The 22133-nt window shown below is 37.8% G+C and overlaps 1 pseudogene; it reads right to left on the bottom strand.

Annotated features, from left to right (window-relative positions):
* Positions 1-19027: 19027 nt before the first annotated feature.
* Positions 19028-19558, bottom strand: LOC130850929 (mediator of RNA polymerase II transcription subunit 28-like; annotated as a pseudogene).
* Between the last annotated feature and the right edge of the window lie 2575 nt (positions 19559-22133).

Raw genomic sequence — 22133 nt, 5'->3', positions numbered from 1 at the left:
TTATTTTTTTGGGGGTACACCAAGTTCAATCATCTGTTTTTATACACATATCCTCGTATTCCCTCCCTTCTTTGACTCCCCCCGCCTCGAGTCCCCCCCACCCTCCCCGCCCCAGTCCTCTAAGGCATCTTCCATCCTCGAGTTGGACTCCCTTTGTTATACAACAACTTCCCACTGACTATCTCTTTTACAGTTGGTAGTATATATATGTCTGTGCTACTCTCTCGCTTCGTCTCGCTTCCCTTTCACCCCCCGCTCCCTCCCAAACCTCGAGTTCTCCAGTCCATTCTCTGTATCTGCGTCCTTGTTCTTGTCACTGAGTTCATCAGTACCATGTTTAGATTCCGTATATGTGAGTTAGCATACAATATTTGTCTTTCTCTTTCTGACTTACTTCACTCTGTATGACAGACTATGGCTCTTATTTTTTTAAAGAACGTTTATTGAGATATAATTGACATACAATAAACTGCATATATAATAAACTGCATATATTTAAAGTGTACAGCTTGATTTTTTTTTCTTATTGGTGATGTATATATGGCAATCCCAATCTCCCAATTCATCCCATCCTGGAACGTTGCCTTTACTTCTGAAGCCTCCATGTGTTCCACTCTGATCCCACTCAAAGGTAATCACTAGCTTTATTTTTGTGTTTATGAATCCCTTATTTTTCTTTATACTTTTATCATGTTTGTATCTTTATTTTTATTTACTTATTTATTTATTTTTTGGCTGCATTGGGTCTTTGTTGTTGCACGTGGGCTTTCTCTAGCTGCGGTGAGCAGGGCCTACTCTTTGTTGCGGTGCGCAGACTTCTCACTGGGTGGCTTCTCTTGTTGTGGAGTACGGGCTCTAGGCTCGAGAGCTCAGTAGTCGTGCATCGAAGGCTCTAGAGCGCAGGCTCAATAGTTGTGGCGCACGGGCTTAGTTGCTCCACAGCATGTGGGATCTTCCTGGACCAGGAATCAAACCCGTGTCCCCTGCACTGGCAGGTGGATTCTTAACCACTGTGCCACCAGGGAAGTCCCCTTATGTTTTATTAAATTGTAATTGACTACAATATTGTATTAGTTTCAGATGTACAACATAGTAATTCTAAATTTTTATACATTATGAAATAATCACTGATAATTACCATCTGTCAGTATGAAAAGTTACTACAATATTATTGGCTACATTCCCTATACTGTACATTACATTCCCTTGACTTATTTACTTTATAACTGGAAATTCATACTTTTTAATTCCCCTTCATCTATTTTACCCACCCCTTCCCCCTCCCCCATAGCAACCACCAGTTTATTTTCTGTATCTATGAATCTATTTCTCTCCGGTTTTGTTTTTCAGATTCCACATATAAATGAAATCATAGGGTATTTGTCTTTCTCTGTGCTATTGTCATATTGCTATTTATTTCTCTCTTTATTTCTGTTAATATTTGCTTTATATATATAAGGTGCTCCTATTTTGGGTACATAAATGTTTACAAATGTTATGTCCTCTTTTTGGATTGACCTTTTTATCATCATGTACTCTTCTTTGTTTTGTTACAGTCTTTGTTTTAAAGTCTCTTTTGTGTGATATAAGTACTGCCACCCCAGCTTTCTTTTCCTTTCCATTTGCATCTTTTTACATCCCTTCACTATCAGTCTGTTAGTGTCTATGTTTGAAGTGAGTCTCTTGTAGGCAGCAAATAGAAGGGTCTTGTTTTTTTATTCAGCCACCCTATATCTTTTGACTGGCAAATTTACATTACATTTAAAGTAATTATTCATAGTTATACACTTATTGCTGTTTTTTTTAAGCCTTCTGGTTCTTTTTGTAGTTCCTCTCTGTTCCTTTCTTCTCTTTCTCTCTTCCCTTGTGCTTTGATTATTTTCTTAGTGTTATTTTTAGATTCCTTTCTCATTTTCCTTTATGTATATACTACAAGTTTTTTCTTTGTGGTTACTATAAAGTTCACATATAACACCTTGTGTATATAACAGTCTTTTTTAAAGTTGATAGTAATTTAATTTTGAACACATTCCAAAGCTTTATATTTTTACTCCTCCCTATGTTTTATATTTTTGATGACACATTTTACATCTTTTCAATGTATTCCTTAACTATTGTATTTTAATTAATTTTACTACTTTTGTCTTTTGCCCTTTATAAGTGACTGATCCACTACTTTTATTAATTTACATTTTCCAGTGAGAATTTTACTTTCATTTGTTTTCTTATTATTAATTAGTGCCTTTTCTTTTTAGCTTGGGGAGTTCCTTTGAAATTTGCTGAAAGGCCAGTTTAGTGGTGATGAACTCCTTTACTTTTGCTTACCTGAAATACTCTTAATCTCTCCTTCAATTCTGAATGTTAACCTTGGTGGGTAGAGAATTCTCAGTTGGTAGTTTTTTCCTTTCAGCCTTTTGAGTATATCATGCCACACTCTTCTGGCCTATAAAATTTCTGCTAAAAAATGTGTTCATAGACCTATGGTGTTTCCCTTGTACATAATATGTTGCTTTTCTCTTGCTGCTTTTAAGAGTCTCTCTTTTGGGGCTTCCCTGGTGGCACAGTGGTTAAGAATCCACCTGCCAATGCAGGAGACATGGGTTCGATTCCTGGTCCAGGAAGATCCCACTCGCCATGGAGCAACTAAGCCCGTGCACCACAACTACAGAAGCCCGCATGGTGCAACTGCTGAGGGCCATATGCCTAGACCCTGTCGTGCTCCACTAGAGAAGCCACTGCACTGACAAGACCATGCACCACAACGAAGAGTAGCCCCTGCTCACCACAACTAGAGAAAGCCCGCATGCAGCAACGAAGAACCAACATGGCCCCCCACCCCCAAAGAAAAGCACAACTCAGCAATAAATTAAAAAAAAAAAAAAGAGTTAAATTTTACCATTTATATTGTAATGTATCTTGGTGTGTTTCTCTTTGGGGTCATCTTACTTGGAATTCTCTGGGCTTCCTGGATGTGAATATCTCTTTCCTTCCCCAAATGAGAGAAGTTTTCAGCCATGATCTCTTCAAATAGTTTTTCTGGCCCTTTTTCTCTCTCCTCTGCCTCTGGGACCCAGATAATGCAAATGTTATTCTGCTTAAGGTATCCCCACTTCTTTTAATTTTGTTTTTCATTTTTCTGCTCTGAGTGTTTTCCATTGCTTTGTCTCCCATCTCACTGATTCGTGCTCCTATTTCATCCATTCTGTTATTGAACCTCGCTAGTGTATTTTTCAGTTCAATTTTTGATTGCTACTTTCTTTATATTTTCTCTCTTTGTTAAAGTTCTCCTGTGTTCATCTATTCTCCTGAGATTGGTGAGCATCTTTATGACCATTATTTTAAACTGCTTATCAGGTCAGTTGTTTACTTCAACTTCATTAAGGTCTTTTTCTGGGTATTTGCCTTGTCCTATGTTTGGAACAAATTCCTGTCTTCTCATTTTGCCTGTCTCTCAGAGTTACATATAATTAGGTGAAATGGCTAGTTCCCTCACTCTTGAAAGACTGGTCTTGTGTAGGAGCTGTCCCAGAAGCACAGTCTCCCCTGATCACCACAGTCTGTATGGGCATCCCTTGTGTGGGCTGCTTGAGTCTGATGGCTGTGACAGGACCACAGCTGTTGCGTAGGGTGGGGCTAGGAGCTCTCACCTAGCCAATTGTGGCTCAGCCACTATGTGGGGAGAGCACAGTTCAAGTCACTTGCCCAATCCAGTTGCAGCTGAGCTGCTGGGTGTGGTGGGTGGGATTTGGGGTGCCTGTCCAGGCTGATTACAACTCAGCTGCTGTCAGGGGAAGACGGACGCTTGTTGGCCCAGCTGTGACTTGTCCGCTGCCTGGCCTGGGCAAGGCTCGGGGTTCTGCCTGGTCCAGGTTTGCCTCAGCTACTGTGCAGAGAGGGTTGCAGCTCCATTTCTGTGCCGGCTGGGTGGGGTTCAGGGCAAGGTGCCTCCCAGGCCAATTGTGGCTCGGCTGCTGTGGGGGGAGGGCAGGACAATTGCCAGGTCTTGTTGCACGGGGTGGGGTGCTCACCCAGCCTGGTTATAGTGCAAGGTGGACAGACCATGCCTTCCCGTGCTAGCAGGCTAGAGGAAGGGCACCAAAAATGGCACCCATAGGCTTGTCATCAGCAACTTAGATTGAGGTTGCAAAAATGGTGTCCACTCGCACCACATCTGGGGTGAGGTCCCACATAAGGCCATGTCTGTGTCTCTTCTACCATTTTTGATGTACCTTTGTTTTTCATTGTGGAGGTGCATGTTCTTAGGTCCTTTTCAGAGGAAAACTATTCCAATTGTAGCTATAAATTTGGTATGTCCATGGGAGGAGGTGATTTCAGGGTTTTCCTACGCCATCTTGGGCTGCTCTCCTTTGTATCTTTAAACAATATTTTTTTGTTTTGCCAACTTTTGAATCTTACATAAATGAAAACATTATTTTCACTTGATCAAAGTTAATTTCTATTTAGCTGTATGCAAACCTTATGAGTGCATTCTACTTAAAAAAATAACATCCTTATGTGGTACGATTTATATTCCAAAAACTCATTTACTTAAAGTGTACATTTCAGTGTTTTTTTGTATATTCACAAGGTTGTACAACCATCACCGCTACCTAATTCCAGAGCATTTTCATTATCCCCCAAAGAAGCCCAGTACCCATTAGTAGTCATTCTCCATTTCCCCACAGCTGTCTCTGTTCCCAGTCCTGGGTAATCACTAATCTACCTTCTATCTCTAGAGATTAGTTTATCCTGGATAGTTCTTACAAATGAAATCAAACAATATGTGGTCTTTTGTGTGTAATGTTTTCAAGTTTCATCCACGTCGTAGCATGTATCAGTACCTCCCTCCCTCTTTATAGTTAAATAGTCCATTATTATGGATGTACCTAATTTCAATTATCCATTCATTGACTGATGGACATTTAGTTGTATCCACTTCTTGGCTATTAGGAATATTGCTTCTGTGAACAGTCATGTATAAGCTTTTGTGTGTATGTGTGTATATAGTTCTCATTTGTTTTGGATATATATCTAGAAGTGAAATTGCTGGGTTATATTGCAAATGTGTGTTTAATTTTTGAGACAAAGCAAGACATCCAAAGTGGCTACACCATTTTACAGTCCTGTTTTATAGTCGCACCAGTAGTGAGTGTATGAGGGTTCCAATTTCTTCACATCCTCACCAAGACTTCCTTTCCTTTTTTATTATAGCCAGTCCAGTGAGTATAAAGTGGTATCTCACTGTGGCTAAATTTGCATTTTTCTGAAGCTTAATGATATTGATCATCTTTTCATGTGCTTATTGGTTCTTTGTTTATCTTCTTTGGGGAAATGTCTATTCAGAACCATTGCCTATTAGGTTATATATCTTTTCATTATTGAGTTGTAAGAGTTCTTTGTATATTTTATTTATTTATTTATGCATTTGGCTGCTCCGGGTCTTAGTTTCAGCACATGGGATCTTTGTTGCAGCATGCAGGATCTTTTTAGTTGCAGCATGTGGGATCTTTAGGTGTGGCATGTGAACTCTTAGTTGCAGCATGTGGGATCTAGTTTCCTGACCAGGGATTGAACCTGGGCTTCCTGCATTGGAAGCACGGAATCTTAGCCACTGGACCACTGGGGACGTCCCTCTTTGTATATTTTAGATACAAGTCCCTTATCAGATATGTAGTTTATAAATATTTTTCCCATTCTGTGGGTTATCTTTCACTTTGTTGATGCTGTCCTTTGAAGGCAAAAGTTTTTTATCTTAAAGATATCCAACTTATTTAGTGTTTTGCTTGTGCTTTTTTTTTTTTTTGGCACACAGGCTTAGTTGCTCCGCGGCATGTGGGATCTTCCTGGAGCTGGGATCGAACCCGTGACCTCTGCATTGGCAGGCAGATTCTTAACCACTGCGCCACCTAGGAAGCCCCTTGCTTGTGCTTTTTATATCATAGTTTAAAAAAAATTTATTTTTCTATGATTTGCTTTTTTTACTCAATATTTTTCCTAAGACTCATCTGTTTTATGTGTTGGGTCACTGATGTCCTTTAATTTTCACTGCTTCATCATATTACATCTTATGAATAGTCCATAATTTATCCATTCTGCAGTTAATAGACATTTTGATAGTTTCCAGTTTTTCGCTAGTAGAAACAGTATGGCTATGAGTATTCTTCTTTTTGTTCCCTGATACAAAAATAGTTTTTTTCTTTTTCTTTTTTTAATTAAAAACTTTTTTTTAAGATTTATTTTATTATTTATTTGTTTATTTATTTATTTTATTTTTGGCTGTGTTGAGTCTTCATTGCTGTGCACGGGCTTTCTCTAGTTGTGGTGAGTGGGGGCTACTCTTCGTTTTGGTGCACCCCTTTCTCCTTGAGGTGGCTTCTCTTGCTGTGGAGCATGGGCTCTAGGTGCATGGGCTTCAGCAGTTGTGGCACATGGGCTCAGTAGCTGTGGCTCGTGGGCTCTAGAGCTCAGGCTCAGTAGTTGTGGCGCACGGGCTTAGTTGCTCTTTGGCATGTGGGATCTTCCCGGCCCAGGGATCAAACCCATGTCCCCCACATTGGCAGGTGGATTCTTGACCACTGTGCCACCGGGGAGGCCCAGTAAAGAGTTTCTCTAGGATAAATATTCTCAAAGTTGGTCTATAGACCCCAGGGTAAGGGTCAAAACTATTTCATAGTAATACTAAGGTGATATGTGCCTTTTTCACTGTGGTGATATTTGTACTGATATTGCAAAAGCAATGACAGATAAAATTGCTGTTGCTTTAGCATTAATAAAGGCAGTGTAACAAACAGTACCAATAGTCATTGCATTCCTTACCACCATACACTAGCAAGAAAAAGGAAAAAAAAAGCCAGTTACAATTAGGAATTCCTTGATAAAGCTGTAAAATTTGTTAGTTTTATTAAATCTTTACCTTAAATACATGTTTTAAAAATGTCATTTGACAAATTGAGAAGAACACATAATGCACTTCCGCTGCAACAGAAATATGACAGTTGTCTTATGTAAAAGCACCTGTGTGACTGAGTTGTGAACTGAACTGGCCACTTTTTTCACAGAACACCAACTTACTTGAAAGAATGATTGACAAACTATGGTCTGTAAGGCTTGGGTATTTGGTTGACATTTTTCCAAAAGTGAACTTATTCTGCTGCTTCAAAGAAAACAACTTTGTCATCAATGATGAAATTTGACCTTTCAAGAGAAAATGAGAATTTAGGAAAACCTGCCTATCAACCTCTATGAGCTTGATAGCTTCCTGATACTTAGACTTTTTTAAAAAATGAGATTAGTAGTGTATAATCACTAATGTGATTTTTTGATATTGTATAATGAAATATATTAATACATCAATTTGGGATTCAGCAAATGCTCTCAGGAAACAAGCTGGTTGCCTTGCTCTGCTTACCTCAGCATTCCTACCTTTACTTGGTCCCTGATCTGAGAATTTTTCTTTCTTGTTAGGTTGACAAATGCTTTTAGAAGATAATTCATCTAGGAGTGTTAGTTGTTTACAGTGGGAGAATTGATTCAGGTATCTCACATGGAAAAAAAAGTCCATACATTTTCAGATATCATCAGTATTTAACATATTTTTGTTAGCCAGGATTCATGGTGAATTTTAATTTAAAATCAACATTGATCATCTTACATCCCAGTTTTTTGTTATCACTCATCTTCCAGTGTCCTGATTGCTGATTCCCACATTTACATTTCCAGCTCTTATGTCTCCTCTGAGATTCAGACTTGTAGGTTTAAATTCCTATTTGGCATCTTCACGTAGATGTCCAATAGAAAAACAACAGGACAGAAATAGAAATCTTAACTTTTTTCTCCCCAGACTGCTCTTTCCCCAGGGTTTTCTGTTTCAGTAAATGGCATCACTATTCATCCATTAGTTTAAGGAATAAGAAGAAGAAGAAAAAGCTTGGAGTCATTCTTGCATTCTCTTTTTCCATCCCATATTCCACCCATCAGCAAACTCTGCTGCTCTGCTTTGGAATGAATCCTGCATCTGATCACTTTTCATTACCTGCACTGCTAGTACCCTACTCTAAAATGATTATCTCTCACCTGGATGACAACAGTAGCCTCCCAGTTGGCCTCACTATTTCAGTGCTAACATTGCCTACAGTTTCTCCACAGAGAAGCCAGAATGTTTTTTATTTTAAGCTCTTTATTGGAATATAATTGCTTTATACTCTTGTACCAGATTTTGAGGTACACCAAAGTGAATCAGCTGTATTTATACATATATCCCCATATCCCCTCCCTCCCGTGACTCCCTCCCACCCTCCCGGTCCTGGCCCTCTAAGGCGTCACCCATCATCTAGTTGATCTCCCTTCATTATACAGCAACTTCCCACTAGCTATCTATTTTACAGTTGGTAGTCTATATATGCCTATGCTACTCTCTCACTTCGTCCCAGCTTCTCCTTCACTCCCCACCCCACCAACCCCGTGTCCTCCAGTCCATTCTCTGCATCTGCATCCTTATTCTTGCCCTGTCAGTAGGTTCATCAGTACCATTTTTTTTTTTTTTAGATTCCGTATGTATGAATTAGTGTACAGTATTTGTTTTTCTCTTTCTGGCTTACTTCACTCTGTATGACAGACTCTAGGTCTATCCACCTCATTACATATAGCTCCATTTCATTCCTTTTTATGGCTGAGTAATATTCCATTGTGTATATATGCCACATCTTCTTTATCCATTTATCTGTTGATGGGCATTTAGGTTGCTTCCATGTCCTGGCTATTGTAAAGAGTGCTACAATGAACGTGATGGTACATGTTTCTTTTTGGATTATGCTTTTCTCTGGGTATATGCCCAGTAGCGGGGTTACTGGATCATATGGTAGTTCTATTTTTAGTTTTTTAAGGAACCTCCAAACTGTTTTCCATAGTGGCTGTACCAACTTACATTCCCACCAACAGTGCAGGAGAGTTCCCTTTTCTCCACACCCTCTCCAACATTTATTGTTTCTAGATTTTTTGATGATGGCCATTCTGACCGGTGAGAGGTGATACCTCATTGTGGCTTTGACTTGCATTTCTCTAATAATCAGTGATGTTGAGCATCTTCTCATGTGTTTGTTGGCCATCTGCATGTCTTCTTTGGAGAAATGTCTATTTAGGTCTTCCGTCCATTTGTGGATTGGGTTATTTGCTTTTTTGGTATTAAGCTGCATGAGCTGCTTGTATATTTTGGAGATTAATCCTTTGTCCTTTGCTTCGTTGGCAAGTATTTTCTCCCATTCTGAGGGTTGTCATCTTGTCTTGTTTATGGTTTCTTTCGCTGTGCAAAAGCTTTTAAGTTTCATGAGGTCCCATTTGTTTATTCTTGATTTTATTTCCATGATTCTAGGAGGTGGGTCAAAAAGGATCTTGCTTTGATGTATGTCATAGAGTGTTCTGCCTATGTTTTCCTCTAGGAGTTTTATAATGTCTGGCCTTACATGTAGGTCTTTAATCCATTTTGAGTTTATTTTTGTGTATGGTGTTAGGAAGTGTTCTCATTTCATTCTTTTACATGTTGCTGTCCAACTTTCCCAGCACCACTTATTGAAGAGGCTGTCTTTGTTCCATTGTATATTCTTGCCTCCTTTGTCAAAGATAAGCTGCCCATATGTGCTTGGGTTTACCTCTGAGTTCTCTATTCTGTTCCATTGATCTTCCTTTCTATTTTTGTGCCAATACCATACTGTCTTGATCACTATGGCCTTGTAGTATAGTTTGAAGTCAGGAAGCGTAATTCCACCAACTCCATTTTTCCTTCTCAAGATTGTTTTGGCTATTCGGGGTCTTTTGAGTTTCCATACAAATCGTAAGATTTCTTGCTCTAGTTCTGTGAAAAATGCAGTTGGTAATTTGATAGGGATTGCGTTGAATCGGTAAATTGCTTTGGGTAGTACAGTCATTTTCACAATGTTGATTCTTCCAATCCAAGAACATGGTATGTCTCTCCGTCTGTTTGCATTGTCTTTGATTTCTTTCATCAGTCTTATAGTTTTCTGCATACAGGTTTGCCTCCTTAGGCAGGTTTATTCCTAGCTATTTTATTCTTTTGTTTGCAATGGTAAATAGGAGAGTTTCCTTAATTTCTCTTTCTGCTCTTCTGTTGTTAGTGTATAGGAATGCAAGAGATTTCTGCGCATTAATTTTTTATCCCGCTACTTTACTAAATTCATCGATTAGTGCTAGCAGTTTTCTGGTAGAGTCTTTAGGTTTTCTATGTATAATATCATGTCATCTGCAAAGAGTGACAATTTTACTTCTTCTTTTCCAACTTGGATTCCTTTTCTTTCTTTTTCTTCTCTGATTGCTGTGGCTAAAACTTCCAAAACTATGTTGAATAATAATGGTGAGAGTGGACACCCTTGTCTTGTTCCTGTTCTTAGAGGGAATTCTTTCATTTTTTCACCATTTAGAATGATGTTGGCTTTTGGTTTCTCATATATGGCTTTTATTATGTTGAGGTAATTTCCTTCTATGCCCATTTTCTGGAGAGCTTTTATCATAAATGGATGTTGAATTTTGTCAAAAGCTTTTTCTGCATCGGAGATTATCATATGGTTTTTATCCTTCAATTTGTTGATATGATGTATCACATTGATTGATTTGCATATATTGAAGAATCCTTGCATCCCAGGAATAAACCCCACTTGATCATGGTGTATGATTTTTTTAATGTGCTGTTGGATTCTGTTAGCTAGTATTTTGTTGAGGATTTTTGCATCTATATTCATCAGTAATTTTCTTTTTTTGTGACATCTTTGTGTGGTTTTGGTATCAGGGTGATGGTGGCCTCATAGAATGAGTTTGGGAGTGTTCCTCCTTCTGCTATATTTTGGAAGAGTTTGAGAAGGATAGGTGTTGGCTCTTCTCTAAATGTTTGATAGAATTTGCCTGTGAATCCATCTGGCCCTGGGCTTTTGTTGGGAGATTTTTAATCACAGTGTCAATTTCAGTGCTCGTGATTGGTCTGTTCATAGTTTCTATTTCTTCCTGGTTCAGTCTTGGAACATTGTATTTTTCTAAGAATTTATCCATTTCTTCCAGGTTATTCAATTCATTGGCATATAGTTGCTTGTAGTAGTCTCTCATGATCTTTTGTAGTTCTGTGGTGTCAGTTGTTACTTCTCCTTTTTCATTTCTTATTCTGTTGATTTGCGTCTGCTCCCTTTTTTTCCTGATGGGTCTGGTTAATGGTTTATCAATTTTGTTTATCTTCTCAAAGAATCAGCTTTTAGTTTCATTGATCTTTGCTATTGTTTCCTTCCTTTCTTTTTCATTTATTTCTGCTCTGATCTTTATGATTTCTTTCCTTCTGCTCCCTTTGAGGTTTCTTTGTTCTTCTTTCCCTAATTGTTTTAGGTGTAAGGTTAGGTTATTTATTCGATATTTTTCTTGTTTCTTGAGGTAGGACTGTATTGCTATAAACTTCCCTCTTAGAACTGCTTTTGCTGCATCCCATAGGTTTTGGGTTGTTGTGTTTTCATTGTCATTTGTTTCTAGATTTTTTTGATTTCCTCTTTGATTTCCTTAGTGATTTCTTGGTTGCTTAATAGCGTATTGTTTAGCCTCCATGTCTTTGTATTTTTTACAGTTTTTTTCCTGTAATTGATATCCAGTCTCATGGTGTTGTGGTCAGAGAAGATGCTTGATATAATTTCAATTTTCTTGAATTTACTGAGGCTTGATTTATGACCCAAGATGTGATCTATCCTGGAAAATGTTCCATGTGCACTTGAGAAGAAAGTGTATTCTATAGTTTTTGGATGGAATGGCCTATAAATATCCATGAAGTCAAGATGGTCTAATGTGTCATTTAAAGCTTGTGTGTATTTATTTATTTTCTGTTTGGATGATCTGTCCATTGACATAAGTGGGGTGTTCAAGTCTCCCACTATTATTGTGTTACTGTCGATGTCCCCTTTTATGGCTGTTAGCATTTGCCTTATGTATTGAGGTGCTCCTATTTTGGGTGCATAGATATTTACAATTGTTTTATGTTCTTCTTGGATGGATCCCTTGATCATTATATAGTGTCCTTCCTTGTCTCTTGTAATAGTCTTTACTTTAAAGTCTAATGTGTCTGATATGAGTATTGCTACTCCAGCTTTCTTTTGACTTCCATTTGCATGGAATATCTTTTTCTATCCCTTTACTTTCAGTCTCTATGTGTCCCTTGGTCTGAAGTGGGTTTCTTGTAGACAGCATATAGAAGGGTCTTGTTTTTGTATCCATTCATCCAGTCTGTGTCTTTTGGTTGGAGAATTTAATCCATTTACATTTAAGGTGATTATTGACATGTGTGTTTCTATAACCATTTTCTTAATTGTTTTGGGTTTGTTTTTGTAGGTCTTTTCCTTCTCTTGTGTTTCCTACTTAGAAAAGTTCCTTTAGCAATTGTTGTAAGGCTGGTTTGGTGGTGCTGAATTCTCTTAACTTTTGCTTGTCTGTAATGCTTTTGATTTCTCTATCAAATCTGAATGAGATTTTTGCTGGGTAGAGTATTCTTGGCTGTAGGTTTTTCTCTTTCAGGACTTTCAGTATATCCTGCCATTCCCTTCTGGCCTGCAGAGTTTCTGCAGAAAGATCAGCTGTTATCCTTATGGGTTTTCCCTTATATGTTATTTGTTGCTTTTCTCTTGCTGCTATTAATGTTTTTTCTTTGTGTTTAATTTTCATTAGTTTGATTAATATGTGCCTCAGTTAATTTCTCCTTGGGTTTATTCTGTATGGGACTGTCTGCACTTCTTGGACTTGATTAATTATTTCCTTTTCCATGTTGGGGAAGTTTTCCACTATAACCTCTTCAAATATTTTCTCAGATCCTTTATTTTTTTCTTCTTCTTCTGGGATGCCTATGATTCGAATGTTGGTGCGGTTAATGTTGTCACCAAGGTCTCTGAGACTGTCTTCTATTCTTTTTATTCTTTTTTCTCTTTCCTGCTCTGTGGCAGTTATTTCCCCCATTCTATCTTCCAACTCACTTATTCGTTCTTCTGCCTCAGTTATTCTGCTGTTTATACCATCTAGAGTATTTTTAATTTCAGTTATTTTGTTGTCCATTACTGTTTGTTTGCTCTTTAGTTCTTCTGAGTCCTTATTAACTGTTTCTTGTATTTTCTGTATTTTGTTATCGAGATTTTGGATCATCTTTACTGTCACTACTCTGAATTCTTTTTCAGGCAATTTTCCTATTTCCTCTTCATTTATTTGGTCTTGTGGGGTTTTTTTCCTGCTCCTTTGCCTGCATGGTTGTTCTTTGTTTTCTCATTTTGTTTAGTTTATAGGATTTGCTGTCTCCTTTCCCTATGCTGCCTAGTACTAATTCCTCTTGTTTCTGCCCTCTGCCTCCTGTGGTGGGGTTTTTCCAGTGTCTTGAGTAGGCTTCCTGGTGGGGGGGTCTGGTGTCTGCTTTCCGGTTTGTGGCTCTGTGTCTTTTCTCTCTGATGAGCAGGGCCATGTCAGGTGGTGTGTTTTAGGGTATCTATGAGGTTAATATGGCTTTAGGTAGTCTGTGTGCTGATGGGTGGGTTTGTGTTCCTGTCTTGTTTGTAGTTTGGTGTGAGGTGTCCAGCACTGCCAGTAGCAGACAGTTGGACGAAGCTGAGTCTTAGACTTTGATGCAGGGCTCTGTGAGAGTTCTCTGCAGTTAATCTTCCCTGTGTCTGAGGACTCCCTAGTAGTCTGGATTCAGTGCTCCCTCCCCAGAGGCTCCTACTTGACTTCTGATGGAGTAGTCCAGATTTCAGAGGTTGCTTGTCCCAGTTATGTTGGGATCTTTGCAGTCCTTTCTGGTGTCCGAGGTTATTTGCTGGTGTTCAGCTGGTTCTCTGTGGGAATTATTGCATCTTTTGGTGTATTCCTGATGCATCATTTTTCCTGGGATGAAGTACACCAGGATGATCTCCATACATCACTATTCCAATCACAGTGCATGATTCAATCCATTTGTTCTATTCTCACAATCCTTTTCTCCTTGAGAACTTTTTTAAAAGCTTCTTATTCTTCTTTTATGGGTCCTCAAAGTTCACCATGAGAATGTAAAATCCTCTAGTTTATCTTGCACTACTCTATTTTTCCTTCTTCTTCTTTTAAAGTCACATGGGAGAAAAATAATCAGTTTTCAAAGGTTCCATTGATCTAATCTTCCAGTACCAGCAAAAAATGTGTCCAAGAGTCTCCACCAAAAAGTAACCCCAAAACTCATTGAAGGCAAAAAGAAGAAGGGGAGAGTGGGGAAGGAAGGGGGCAGTGAAAGCTGGGGGGCTTCAGACTGGGAGCCCAAGTACCCAGAGAAAATTTTCACACTGTTGAAATCTACAGTACGCTATACCTGCTTTGGCTGTCACACAAACACAACACACTCGCGGACACGCACACGTTCTCTTTCACGCAAAAGCAGGCACCCACACTCACAAACACCACAAACACGCACAAAGTCACACAAACCCGTGTGATGAAACTGTCAGTAGTAACCTCCAATAGCTGCTGAGTGCTGCAGATGGTACGGCTCACTGTTACTTTCCCAGATGGGTGTAGGATCAAAAGAACATCCAAAATCAAGGGGGAGCCCCCAGGACCAGGTAGATTCCAGATCCCTCTCCTCCAGGCAGATTCATCAAGCCAGGAGCGGGTCAATCAGCAGAGGTGTCTCCAGAATGGTTTTTTATAGCTTACTTTAGATCTTGCCACTTTCCTATTTTCAATTCCCTAGTGTCTTCCCATAATCAGAGGGATCCCCTGGTTACTTCTCTGACCTCATCTTCTACTCCTCTTTCCCTCACCTGCTTGGCTTAAGACGAAGCACATGCTTCCACTGTGGTCTTTGCCTCCACCATTCCCTCAGCCTGAAGCTCAACTCTCTCCCCTTATCCTCAATCAGGTCTCTGCTCAAAGATGCCCTATTCATATATGCCTTCCCTGACCAGTTTATTTAAAATATCATCTCCCTCATCATGCTATATTATTTTCCTGCTTTTTATTCTTCATAGCATTTATCATTTTATTTTCTGACTTCCAAACCAGGATAAATACTCCTTGACAGCAAAAACTTTGTTATCTTTATTCATCTTAAGCTCACCATGAGCTTAGAACTCTGCCTGTCACATAGTAGGCTTTCAATAAATATTTGAATGAAGTTGAATGGCTGAAGGCAAAACCATAAAAGGAAACAGAGAATAAAAGCTTTCTCTTATCTTTGGAGTTCTTTTCAACAAGGTACTCAGCAGATTTTTTCACCTTGACAAAGTGAATGCTATATTATTAATACCTAATATAAATCAATTTTGAATATATATAGGAGATATAGAGCTTAAACAGATAAATTATAATTTTCAATGGGATTGGATTGCATTATTTATCAATGATAAAAATCTTAGAACAAGGTTTAAACATAATAATTCTCTTAACTTTTACTTTATACCCCGCATGTGTCCCTCCTGCCACTTGAGATTAAAGTGTCCATTTTTTATTCTCTGACAGGAAATCAATACATGATCTAATACCTTTTTTTTAAGAGTACAGAATTAAACATCCCAAGATGATCAATCTTCTTTGTTGTTTTTCTTTATTGGAGTATATTTACATTTAGTGTAATTACTGATCTACTTGAGTTTAAATATACAACTTTATTGTTTACTTTCTATCCTGCTTGTTCTATATGATTTTTTTCTCTTCTTTTGGATTAAAAAAAGACATCCCATTTGCCTTCTCTATTATCTTATTGTAATATGTCTCTGTTGGTTTATTAATATCTAATATAAATCAATATTTTTACTATGTTCTGAAAGATGCTATGTTCTTGGAACACTTCAAATCCATTTATTCCCTCATGCATATGTTATTTATTCTAAGTGATTTATTTATTTATTTATTTATTTATATTGAAATGTAGTTGATTTACAATGTTATATTAGTTTCAGGAGTTTACAGCATAGTGATTCAGTGTCTTTATAGATTATATTCCATTTAAAGTTATTACAAGGGAATGGCTATAATTCCCTGTGCTGTACAATATATCCTTGTTGCTTATTTATTTTATACAAAGTAGTTTGTATCTCTTAATCCCATGGCCCTATCTTGCATCTCCTTCCTTTCCTCTCCCCAGTGGTAACCACTAGGTTTTTCTCTATATCTGTGAGTCTGTTTCTGTTTTGCTATATACATTTATTTGTTTTATCTTTTAGATTCCACAGATACATGATGATATACAGTATTTGTCTTTCTCTGTTTGACATTTCATTAAGCATAATATTCTCTAGGTACATACACATTGCTGCAACGGCAGAACTGCATTCTTTTTATGGCTGAGTAGTATTCCATTGTATACATATACCACCTCTTCTTTATCCATTCATCTGTTCATGGACACTTGGGTTGATTCCATACCTTGGCTATTGTAAAAATGCTGCTAGGAACATTGGGGTGCATGTATTTTTTCAAATTACTGTTTTCATTTTTTTAAATACTTTTTTTTAAAACAGAAACTTATGATTAGTGTATAGGATCCAAAACATGTTTTTAGAAAAATATAAAGTGCCCAAATAATACCAACTTATACAGGTGACACAGACTTTCTGGACCCAAATGAAGCATACATGAAGAAACACATTTAAAAAGTCTAGATACATATTTACATTGCATCAGTAAAGGTAAAACTACTTGGCGTTGATGTTACTCTGAGAAAAAATGAAATCAAAGCATAAAACCACAATTATAACTCTCAGCATGCTCCACAGATTCTTAGTAATGCATCTCATTAATATTAATGCCATAGTATCTAATTTTCACCTTTAAATGACAGTAGTGGAAAACCCTTCAACCTCGGGCAGTCTGGATGTTGTGAATGGTCACAATTTCAAATGTAAGTTCAAATCATCTGACTTTGGATTGGACTGACATGGAACACAGACCCTGGACCATAGTTTTTTAATATTTTCTGGATATATACCCCAGAGTGGAATTGCTGGATCATCTGATAGAACTATTTTTAATTTTCCATAGTGGCTGTACCAATTACATCCCCACCAACAGTGTATAGGGGTCCCCTTTCCTCCACATCCTCACATACATTTCTTTCTTTTTTTTTTAAGTGCAGTGTTATTTATTTGGCAGAAAACTTTTGAATTTAGTAAAGAAATGGCATATAACTGGTATACATGTTAATTCAAAATATTTTTACTCAGCACGAAACAGAACAGTTTTTGAACTTTTCCCTAAGAACGACTTCATTACTGAAAGAATGCCTAAAATGTAATCAGTTTAGTTAGGTTTTTAATCAAGAAATCTAAAGCTGCCAATCAGAACTTCTGATTGGCACGAGATGACCAGGTTAACAACCTTGAAATTAATGTGATTAAAAACAACTTTTAAAAGCTTTGTTTAACTATATACCCTGATTGAGCAAATCTGTTGGCCTCCGGCTGTGTTACCATACACATACGCACACAAACAAAACTAAGTACTAAGTTATTATGTATAAAGAATAGTAAGTGGTCCCTGTATATTCAGTGGAGAATAATGCCCATTTCTCACAAGGAATAAAGCGACAGATCACTAATCCCAGAGGGAAACTCAAGCAAGGCTGGCAGAAGAAACAAGAAGTCCTGTGTCCTGGGGTTGTGACAGAGAGGGCCTTTGGAGGCTGCAGAGAGCAGGTGGCGACCAGGCCAGATGGGAACTTGAGTGGATGTCAAGGTGGGTGGGCAGGGCCTTCAAGGCTGGAGAAAACAAAGTGAGCCAAGACACTGAGTCACAGAAGTACTGCCTGTTCAGAAGACAGTGCAGCACTGGCTGAGCGTGAAGGGGTATAATCTAATGAGGGAAGGTAAACAGCAGAGAAAGGAAAACCTCGTCCAAGGAGACCAGGCACAATGCTGGTTTGCATTTCTCAACAGCAGCAGTTCAACAGAGAATCTGAGGTGGCCTGTGTGACTGACAGAGGGTAAAGTATCTTCCCAAACACAGAGTCTCCCATGCACCCTGCAGTCTTCCCACCTCCCATGCATCCTGCAGTCTTCCCACCTCCAGGCCCCAGTCCTTTGGAATCAACACCATCCATTAGCAAGAACCTTTGTTAATGGAAAAATCTACTCCAAACAGCAGAACAAACAAAAATGAAAACTCAGAGATGATCACAGCAAGCTTTAACCCTCATACTTCACCTATGCCCCTATTGAGAGCAGGGTTCACTCCGTTACATAAAATGATTTTTGCAGAAATGAATATCACGAGCATATCACTGATCCCACCCCCCCAAAAGTAAATAAACACTACACAAAATATAAACTTACCCCAAATCAAACTCAACATTAACTAAAGGATACTACTAGATTCCTATAGCACTAGGTTACTGCAATACAGTTAACAGTTACTACGCTAACCTACAATATTATAATCCTCTTCCAACCTATTTACAAAATAGCCTCATTCTGAGGTTCTGGGAGTGTTATTACACTGTTGCATTAGACTCCTCTTCCTGAGGTAGTTCAAAGTCTTGAAAAACAGCAAATTTACACATTTTTATATACTGCCACTGATGGGTAAATTATCATAAAAGGCCTACAATTAAAACCCTCATCCTCTGATATGCAGATCAGATCATACAAGCTTTTCCCCTCAGATCATACAAACTAATCTCAAACTGGAAACACAAAGAGATTAACTGTCATAAAAAAATAAAAATAATAAAAACAAGCAGCAAAAAAAACCCAAAAACCAAAAAAACCCCAAAACATAAAAAGGAATCTGTACATGGCATCACACTAACAGTCTTAAACTTTGCTAAAGACAAGACAACATACTTGGTTTACCAAAGCAACAAGCATTTTATAAAGTATTCCAGAAATAACGCCTATAAAAATAGGGGGAAATTTTTAGGTGAGAGCACAAAACTAAAATCATCTCATTCTCTGGCAAAGAGTTCTCCCCGAATGTCACATCTACAAGAAGTGATGTTTGGCAAAACTGTGTCTGGGCTGACTCAGCCACCAGCTCATTTTCGGGAGGCTTTTCCTCAGGTTTGCTTTATCGGTGCAGGGATGTTTTGCAGACGCCTGCTCAAGGTAGGCCAGGGAACCCTGAGGGATGTTGGCTGGTGTTTTGTGCTGCATGTTAATGTTGCCCAGCACCTGCTGCCAATGTTTCAGTTTCGTCAAGTGCTTCTTGACCAGAGCATCCTTCTGTTGTAATTAGTTCCTCAGTTCCGAGACATCCTCTTTGATAACGCTCTGGTTTCTGGACAGATAACTGCAATCTTTTTTGTAGGAAAAAACATTCTGTCTGTCTCGCAATATCTAGAAATTTCGGAATACACTGATCAACACCAGTTTGAACTTCTTCCTGATCTGTGCCGTTGACATAATCCTAACTCACCAGAGAAGCAAAACAAGCCTCGAAAGATGACTCCAGCTTGTCCACCAAGGTACTGTTAGAAGTTCTCGGAACACCTGGTGTTCCAAAGCAAAGCCTGGCCCAGGAGCCCCGGTGGGGGTGGCAGCGATCCGAGTGGCTGCCCAGAGAACATGCCTCCCAGTGGAGCCGCCATTTCTACAATGAGGGGTAAGAGACTCACTCTCACATACATTTCTTATTTGTAATCTTTTTTGATGATAGCCATTCTGACAAGTGTGAGGTGATATCTCATTGTGGTTTTGATTTGCATTTCTCTGGTGATTAGCAATGTTGAGCATATTTTCACATGCCTGTTAGCCATCTATACATTGTCTTTGGAAAAATGTCTGCTCAGGTCTTCTGATCATTTTTTAATTGGGTTGTTTTGTTCTTTTTGATATTTAGTTGTATGAGTTGTTTATATATTTTGAATATAACTCCCTTGTTGGTCATGTTATTGGCAAATATTTTCTCCCATCCCATAGGTTGTCTTTTCGTTTTGTTGATGGTTTCCTTTGCTGTGCAAAACCTTTTAAGTTTAGTTAGCTGTCATTTACTTCTTTTTGCTCTTATTTCTTTTCCCTTAAGGGACAGATCCAAAAAAATATTGTTACCATTCATGTCAAAGATTGTTCTGCCTATGTTTTCTTCTAGTAGTTTTATGGTTTCAGGTCTAACATTTAGGTCTTTAATCTATTTTAGGTTTGGGGGTTTTTTGTTTGTTGTTTTTTGTTTGTTTGGTTTTTGGTTTGTTTTTTTGTTTTGTTTTGTTTTGTATATAGTGTGAGGAAATGTTCTAATTCCATTGTTTTACATGTAGCTGTCCAGTTTTCCCAGGACCACTTATTGAAGAGACTATCTTTCTGCCAGTGTATATTCTTGCTTCCTTTGTCATAGGTCAATTGACCATAGGTGTGTGGGTTTATTTCAGGGCTCCCTATGCAGTTCCATTGATTTATATATCTGTTTTTGTGCCAGTACCATGCTCTTTTGATGACTGTACCTTGGTAGTACAGTCTGAAGACAGGGAGCATGATACATCCAACTTTGTTCTTTTCTCTCAAGATTGTTTTGGTAATTCAGGACCTTTTGCTTTTCCATATAAATTTTAGGATTATTCTATTTCTGTGAAAAAATGTCACAGGTATTTTGATAGGGATTGCATTAAATCTGTAGATTGCTTTGGGGAGTATGGCCATTTTAACTATTAATTCTTCCAATCCAAGAACACAAGATATCTTTCTATTTTGTTGTATCATCTTCAATTTCTTCATCAATGTTTTATAGTTTTTAGAGTATAGGTCCTTCGCCTCCTTGATTAAGTTTATTCCTAGGCAATTTATTCTTTTTGATACAATTTTAAACAGGGGTTGCTTTTTTGTTTCTCTTTCTGATTGTTCACTGAGTATAGAAAAGCAACATATTTCTGTGTATTAACCTTGTATCCTGCCACTTTACTGAATTCACTTATTAATTCTAATAATTTTTGGTAGTTTTCAGAGTTTTCTATATATAGTAGCATGTCATCTGCAAATAGTGACAGTTTTACTTCTTCCCTTCCAATTTGGATGACTTTATTTCTCTTTCTTTTTTGATGCTGTGGCTAGGAGTTCCAACATAATGCTAAATAGAAGTGGCAAAAGTGGGCATCCTTGTCTTGTTCTTGAATTTAAAAGGAAGGTTTTCAGATTTTCACTGTTAAGTATGATGATAGCTGTGGGTTTGTCATAAGTGGTCATTATTATTTCCTGAAATGTTCCTCTATACCAACACTGATGAAAGTTTTTTATCATGAATGGATACTGAATTTTATCAAATGATTTTTCTGCATCTATTGTGATGATCATGTGATTTTTATCCTTCTTACTGTTACTGTGGTATATCACAGTGATGATTTGCAAATACTGAACAATCCTGGCATCCCTAAAATAAATCCCACTTACCAGTGTGTATGATCCTTTTTATATATTGTTGGATTCAATTTGCTAACATTTTTTGAGGATTTTTGCATCTATATCTATCTAAGATATTAGCCTATAATTCTCTTTTTTTGTACTGTCATTGTCTGGTTTTGGAATCAGGGTAATGGTGGCTCTGTAGAATGATTTTGGGGGTGTTTTGTCCACTTCAATTGTTTGGAATAGTTTGAGAAGGATAGGTATAAACTGTTCTTTATGTTTGATAGAATTCCCCTGTGAAGCCATCTGGTCCTGGGCTTTTGTTTGCTGGGAGTTTTTTAAATTACAAATTCAATTTCACTACTAGTGATTGGTCTGTTCAAGTTGTCTTTTTCTTCCCGATTCAGTCTTGGCATAGTGTATGTTTTTAGACACTTGTCCATTCCTTCTAGGTTGTCCTGTTTATTGGCATATAATCATTTGTAGCATTCTTTTGTGTTATTGGTTGTTATTTCTCCTCTTCATTTCTTATTTTGTTTATTTGGGTCCTCTTTCTTTTCTTCTTGATGAGCCTGGCTAAAGGATTATTAATTTTGTTTATTTTTTCAAAAAAAAAAAAACAGCTCTTGGTTCATTTCATTGATCTTTTCTACATTTTGTTGTTGTTGTTCTCTATTTTATTTATTTTTCTCTCTGATCTTCATCATTTTCTTCCTTCTGCTGACTGTCGGCTGTGTTTTTTCTTTTCCTAATTCCTTTATGTTGGGTTGTTTATTTTAGATTTTTCATGTTTCACCAGGAAGGCCTGAACTTCTCTCCTAGAACTGCTTT

This window comes from Hippopotamus amphibius, chromosome 4 (genome assembly GCF_030028045.1).
Source record: "Hippopotamus amphibius kiboko isolate mHipAmp2 chromosome 4, mHipAmp2.hap2, whole genome shotgun sequence".
NCBI classification, from domain to species: domain Eukaryota; kingdom Metazoa; phylum Chordata; class Mammalia; order Artiodactyla; family Hippopotamidae; genus Hippopotamus; species Hippopotamus amphibius.
Note: the sequence above shows the minus strand (reverse complement) of the source record. Positions and strands in the feature narration are given on the sequence as shown.